Below are 7,975 nucleotides of genomic sequence, written 5' to 3'. Positions count from 1 at the left end.
ATTCTATCTGGTGAAGAGGAACATGAGTACCTACTCTGGAAAATACTGCAACCTAATTAGACAAGATTTCTGAGAAGAACAGTAACAGGAATATAAAATCAAAATACTAAAGCAATTGTGTGATACAAACAAAGCAATGTAGTATAGTGAAAAAGAATATAAGATACAGAGTATAAAGACATGTTCAAGTCCCAAGCACTGCCATTTATGTGCTATGTGCTCTTAGTCAAATCCCTGAAACTCTAACTAGTAATATATTTTTATTAGTAATGGATTGCCTGCAGGTGAACAACTGTGAGTGCTGTTTTCACATAAGGAGTCCAGGAGTATGGAGCTGTTGGAGTTGGTGTGGTGATTTAAGGATGCCAGGGTCATGGTTACTGGAGTTCTCTTGGCCTTTCCCTCTGGTCCTAAGTAATCTGTGATAGCTCTAACAGTTAACGTCTGTTATGAGAGGAGGAAGGGGGACAGGAGGGGACAGAAGCTTCATTGGAAGAAAAAAAGCTCTTGAGATCCAAGTAAGACTTCCGTTTATAGTTCATTGGCTACAACTGTGTCACATACCACTGGTAGCAAAGGAGGTTAGGAAATGTGAGGTTTTTTTAAACTGGACACATTTCCAGTCCAGTCACAATTGGGGTTATGTTAGTAAAGAAGGGAGACTGGAATGAATAGGTAACTAGCAATGTCTGCCTCAATATTCTTTACAGACTTGGTGTTAAGGATTATATGAGATAACATATTTGAAAACGTTCTGTTAACCATAAAGCTAAACAAAATTGGTTTTTAATTGAGGTGTAGTTCATGTACGATATTATTTAAGTTTCAGGTGTACAACATAGTGATTCACAATTTTTAAAGGTTATATTCCATTTATAGTTATAAAATATTAGCTATATTCCCTGTGTTGTACAATATACCCTTGCAGCCTATTTATTTTACACACAGTAGTTTGTGTCTCTTAATCCCCTACCCCTATCTTGCCCCTCGTCCCTTCCCTCTCCACACTGATAACCACAAGTTTGTTTTCTATATCTGTGAGTCTGTTTCTTTCCTGTTATATTCACTAGTTTACTTTCTTTGATTCCGCAGCTAAGTGATATCATACAGTATTTGTCTTCCTCTGTCTGACTTATTTCAATTAGGATAATAACTTCCAAGTCCATCAATGTTGTTGCAAATGGCAGAATTTCATTCTTTTTTATGGCTGAGCAGTATTCCAAAAGTTGAACTTTTTTTAAGTGCAATAAATATTATACTATTTTCATGTACATACAGTATCTTGGAAAATGACCTTAAGATAAAATATATACTATATTTTAACTAACATATAAGCATATTAACTAATATATAGTATATTAGGTCACACACACACACCTGAAGCAAATGGGAGGAATTAATTTCTTTTCCTTATGTACTAAGATAATGTAAATTAAAACCATATGTGATTCAGTTATGGTCTATAACATTAACGCAAAGTATAGGACGTTGTTACGTTTCACTTAATTTTTTATGTAAATACATTATTTACCTTTGATGACTCAGGTTTTTGCCTAAATATGGGGTATATAGGCCTTTACTTCATTGACATGTTATAAAACTAAATAGTAATTATGCAGTTTGTAAATTAAATGCCTTGAAACACTATCCTCTCCCTCAAAAAATAAATAAAAATACAACTATAAAAAATTTTAAGCACAAAATTTTAAATAATTTACCTTCAGTATCCAAAAATATATAACAATGTATTTTTTTCTTTCAAGAAGTCAATTTTTTCATATCCTAGAAAATGGTTTGGGAAAAAGATGATTTTTTTAAATAAAAAAATCAATGCAGGAAAGTAGGAAAATATTCTGTCTCGGTGACAACTAATTATAGTGCCCTATAAAGAAGCAGTTGGCACAGTTACTTGATTTTTATTGACTATCAGAGCATAGACAGATATTAAAATGCAGTTTGAATGTGCATGATGTTAAAGTGGTGAGTGATACTAAGGAGTAGACATTTAGAAGGCCTCAGAAATCACCTTGCCCACACCTACACCTAACCATGGCAGCAATACCTCTGCAGTCACGTCTGCCTCCCTGAGTCTCATCAGTTCACTTACTGCCTCAGGGTTTTTGCACTTGCTGTCTCCTCCTCATTTTTCCACATGGCTGTTTCCTTCTCATCATCCCAGTGCTGATTCAAATGTCACCTCCATAGAGATGCCTTCTGGGAACATCCTGACTAAAGAGCTGACCTCCTCCAGCCTTTCCCACCCCGAAAGAGTCACTCACCATCATCTCACTTTTATTTCTTCATTGCATTTACAATTATATATTTTATTTGGTTTGTTTATCCTATGCCTCCCCACTAGTCTAGAATATAAACTCCACAAAAGCAGGGGCACTGTCTTGTTTATAGCTCTACCTCTAGTACCTAAAACAGGGTTCATCACAAAGTAAGTGCACCATAAATATTTGTCCAGTGGGAAAAAAGATATATGTGCATTCTATAAACCGCAAGTTTATATAACCACTTTAGATATTTGGAAAGGACTAAGTTGCTGCATATAGGTGTACATAGTAGGCAGTATTTCAAATCATAAATGTAATTTTCATATAATAGGTCATTAAAACATATTCTATTGGCATATTTCTACTGAGGGAAGGATTTTAAGTACCTAAGGAAAACAACTAAAGAGCTGACCCAGACATTCCCCTGGTGAGTTCTTCAAAATTTATTAGCATATAAGAACATATTTTTCCAGGCACTGTCAGCTCTCCATGGGAAGAGTAAAGTCTTCTCAGATCTATAAGCTAAATTCCTTAGACAAAGGACTCTCAAATTGCTATATCCCCTTAAATCTGCATCTTGTATCTTCGACCTTGATCTCTGTTCTTCAGATTCATTTCTCTCCTACGCAACCCAGTTATAAAGACATAGTTGTGAAACTATAACTGGTCTTATTTTGGACGTTTCTTTTTTTTCTCACCTTTAGTTTCCAAGACAGGATGGTAAAGGTAAGATATGTAATTAAAAGCAAAACAGAATGTTAACCTCCTTAATTATCTCCAACACTTAAGGTTCAGGTACTTCCAGTACAAATGAAAAGGAAAAGGCACTGGAAGATAGGAAGCATTCGACTCCTTCCTCAACTCAGTTAAAGCAAGAAAGAGGAAATGTTCATCTTTCACTGAAATACTCCAGTTTAGAACTAAAAGGTAATAACTTCACATATTATACATGTATGACAACTGAATTCTTAATCCAATACGGAGTTCTAAAAAAATTCTTAGAGTTCAGGTTGTCAAAAGACTCATTATAGAAGAACCATAGTTTCTTCCTGTCCCATGGTGTAAGTTGACATAGCACTGAAGAACTCTTCTGTTTCTGTAAATGCATCAGATGTGGCGAAAAGACATTTTTTTAGCGCTCAAGTTGTTTCCTTAAAGTACTGGCTTATGCAGTGCTGTAGTCAGTCACTTGCCAAAAGGTGGGTTCAGGGGAGACTAAAACAGAAACTAAACAAAGGATTTGAATAATCCTGAAGAAACTAACATTTGATGTAATGGCCATTAATAAAAATATTCATGCTATCATTACCAGCAGAACTGCCACCATAAACTGAGGAGACTATGGTGAATTACTGAGCATCATAAAATTCTTAAGTATCTTGTAGGATGCATTTCCCCATTTAGGGATTATAACTCAGGAAGAAATATTCTAAAAGGAACAGCCTTCTCCTTTGAGTGTCAGAACTCCAGGTTGTTTTAATAGAAAGCCACAATAAATATTTTTTATGGCAGAATCTGAATAATAGGCTTGAAATCTCTATCAAGTCTCAGCTTTCTAACTAAGCTCCGTGCAAACAAAGTAAAGTAGTAGAGGAAGACAATGTTTGATGCTCTTAGCTTGCCCCATGATATTCCTACTCCTACATTCTTGGATGCACTGCCCCTGGAAATCTGTATCTTCAAGTATCTCCTCTCACCTCTGTACCTTTACCCAGCCCATTCAACTCAAGCAATATGACATCCTCTGTGTGCCAGGTCCCAACCAGATCCCATGTTTTTAGAGCTAAGAGGGCAAGGTGGTTGGTGTTAAGGATATATCTGAAGTCCTTTCTGAAAATCTCCTGGGAACCTGGCCATGCAACTGCCCTTTCCCCCCACCAGGAATATCTCTTTTGGTCTTTCTTCTTTCCCTAACAGCTCTATGATCCCAGATGATAATTAAGTACAAGAAAAAGTCAATATGTCAATGAGCAGGCATGTAGCCAGATGATAAAAGAGATTTCTACCAAGGTTCAGTGTCACTTCCTATATTAGTCAGGGTTCTCCAAAGAAACAGAACCAATGGATTATAGAAGGAGATTTACTGTGAGGAACTGGAAGCTCCCGCAACCATGGAGGCTAAGAAGTCCCACAATCTTCTGTCTGCAAGCTGGAGACTGAGGAAAGCCAGTGGTATAATTCAGGCCAAGTCCCAAGGCCTGAGAACCAGAGGAGCCAATAAGGGAAATCCCAATCCAAGGGCAAAGGAAGATGAAATGAGATGTTCCAACTCAAGCAGTGAGGCAGAAAAAAGGGGCAAATTCCTCCTTCCTCTCACTTTTGTTCTGGTCAAGCCCCCAAAGACTGGATGATGCCCACTCACATTGGGGAGGGCAATCTATTGGTCTGAATCCATCGATTCAAATGTTAATGTCACCCAGAAACACCCTCACAGACACACCCAGAAACAATGCTTAATCTGGGCAACCCATGGCCCACTCAAATTGACATATATAATTAATTAACCATCACACCTCCTAAGAAAATCTTCCCAGAATCCTTCAGGTACTTTCTCACTCTTACATTCTGTTCACACTTCTGTTAAAGGCCTTGGCCAGTTGCAATTATTTGGTGTCTCCTAATAATGTGTCATCTCTTCATATTCATCTCTGTGCCCTTACCTTAGCACAGTACCTGTCACAGAAAACACTGAATAAATGTTGCTAAATATGAATGGGTTAGAAAACAATAAGAAATTGTTTTTCATTGCCATCCAGGGGCTCCAAGTCATGCAAAGGAGATGAGGCACGCATAGAAGTAACTCTGATATATGACAGAGAGTAACGTGTCGTAAGAGAAAGGTACAAATGCTTACTGCCAGTTTCCTACTTCAGTAGGATCAGCTGCAAGTGCACATGAGTGTGAAGGCAGGTGTGTCTCCTATAGGTATGTCCCTGACCAGCTCTGTGTCCTTACTAGTGAGAGGGGTCTGAAATTAGGTCTTGTTGCTCTCAGGGTGGTATTGCAAGGGCAAATACACATTTAAAATATAAGACTTAATCACTATCTCAAAGAGACATCTGCACTCCCAAGGTCGCTGAAGCACCATTCACAATAGCCAAGATGGGAAAACAACCTAAATGTTCATCAACAGATGAATAAAGAAAGTGTAGTGTACATAAACAATGGAATTTTATTCAGCCTTTAAAAAGAAGGAGATTCTGCCATTTCTGATAATATGGATGAAACTTGAGGACATCGTGCTGAATAAAATGAGCCAGGCACAGAAAGACAAATAGTGCATGCTGTCACATATATGTGGAATATGTGTGTGTGTATGTGTGTGTATTTTTAAGGCAAACTCATAGTAACAGAGAGTATAATAGCAGTTACCAGAGCCTGAGGCACAGGGGAAAAGGGAGAGATTTTTTAAAAAGAAGAAGGAAAAAAAAGTAGAACAGTGGTTGCAAGAGGGTATTGGGAGTTATTGTTTACTGAGTACAGTTTTCAGTTTTATAGAATGAAAAGAATTCTGGAGATGGATGGTGGTGACAGTTGCACAGCAATAAGAAGGTACCTAATACCACCAAACTGTACACTTAAAAAGATTAAGATAGAAAGTTTTATATTATGTGCATTTTACCACAATAAAAAATTAATAATCTGATGTATAAAATACTACCAGAAAAGAAAAATACTTCAGAGAGTGAAGAATGTCTGAATGTATATTTACAACAAAAGCACAGTGAATGAGAGGACTGCTCTTCTATATATTAAAGGAAGTTGAAATTTTTGGAATTTTTTTTTAAAAGAAGACACATTGTCCCCAACACCCACTCACTATCCCTTTCCTTATTTACTTTCGAAGATTTGTAATTTTAAGTTCTTTCTCTCTTAGAAATACACGTAAATCTTTTTAAAAGGTAAGTCAATCTCTTGCTGACTTTAAAATCCAGGAACCTATTCCTCAAAGACCTGAGAACCAACTCTCTGAAATGTAATTACCTAGGAAGATAGCACCCCATCTTCCTATGTCTGTTGGGAGGGCAGGGCCTAACTTCAGTGGGAAATTCGTACCAAATTGCAATAACTACCTCCTGTCATGAGAAGAGTGTATATCCTCTGGATAAAGTCAAATAGCTAACATAGATGGTCACCTCAATTACCAGGTGAATATATGATAAACTATGCTTGACAAGTCGTACTGCCTAGTCTCCTAACTTGAGGACTAGTTACTATTTATCTGGAGGATACATAATGATTTGTATCTGCTTAGCTATACAAAAGGCTGAGATTGTTTCCATCTTTATAATCTCTTAACAGATCACCTGTGATACACATGACATTCGATTTAATACTTATTCAGTAATAAAAGTGTTGTCATTCTCTCTACCTTTGTAGAGAGGTTTCCTAAGTTGGAAGGATATGTTGTTTTAAATTTTATTTCCCCAACAGAATCCAGCATGAACACTGAAATGCCCAGTGCATTGCAGCCTTTCTCTAGTCACCAGCAAATTTGCCTTGTTTATTTGACTGGGGTTCCTCTTTGGATTCTGAAGTCATAAAGTAATAAAATCTTACCATTTAGAAGGAATTTAGATGTCAACTAAGAATTTGGTATCTACTATGTGAATGTCCCTATGTGGCATTCTACAAAAAAAAAAAAAAAGGTCCAGCTTTTTTTTTAAGGTTTTAGGTCTTTTAAGATCTAAGGAAAGGGAAGACTTATTCAAAGACAGAAATGAAGGAAGATGGCACTGCAAGTAGAAGATGCAGCGTGAACAAAGTACAAAGGAGGAAAAACAGGGTGTTTGGAGAACACTAAGAAGCTTGATCACATTGAAATGTTGAATGCATGTAGGACCTTGGAGGACACCACCAGTACTAGAAGTTAGGACAATAGTGGAGAGAGATCTACATGCCAGGAGGAAGAGTTTCCACTTGACGATCAAAATGTAACGCAGGCAGAGACCTTCAAGATGGCGGAGGAGTAAGACGTGCAGATCACCTTCCTCCCCACAAACACATCAGAAATACATCTACATGTGGAACAGCTCCTACGGAACACCTACTGAACGCAGGCAGAAGACCTCAGACCTCCCAAAAGGCAAGAAACTCCCGCATGTACCTGGATAGGGCAAAAGAAAAAAGAAAAAACAGAGACAAAAGAACAGGGACGGGACCTGCACCAGTGGGAGGGAGCTGTGAAGGAGGAAAGGTTTCCACACACTAGAAGCCCCTTCACGGGCAGAGAGGGAAGCTTAAGAGCCGCGGAGGAGAGCACAGCCAAAGGGGTGTGGAGGGCAAAGCGGAGAGATTCCCGCAGAGGATCAGTGCAGACCAGCACTCACCAGCCCGAGAGACTTGTCTGCTCACCCGCCGGGGTGGGCGGGGGCTGGAAGCTGAGGCTCGGGCTTCAGTCAGATCCCAGGGAGAGGACTGGGGTTGGCTGCGTAAACACAGCCTGAAGGGGGCTAGTGCGCCACAGCGAGCCGGGAGGGAGTCCGGGAGAAGTATGGAGCTGCCTAGGAGGCAAGAGACCATTGTTTTGGGGTGCACGAGGAGAGGGGATTCAGAGCACCGCCTAAACGAGCTCCAGAGATGGGCGCGAGCTGTGGCAATCAACACGGACCCCAGAGACGGGCATGAGACGTTAAGGCTGCTGCTGCAGCCACCAAGAGGCCTGTGTGCGAGCACAGGTCGCTCTCCACACCTCC

Source organism: Physeter macrocephalus, chromosome 6 (assembly GCF_002837175.3).
Source record: "Physeter macrocephalus isolate SW-GA chromosome 6, ASM283717v5, whole genome shotgun sequence".
In the NCBI taxonomy this organism is placed as follows: Eukaryota; Metazoa; Chordata; class Mammalia; order Artiodactyla; family Physeteridae; genus Physeter; species Physeter macrocephalus.
The sequence above is the reverse complement of the archived record's forward strand: the minus strand, read 5'-3'. Positions refer to the sequence as shown.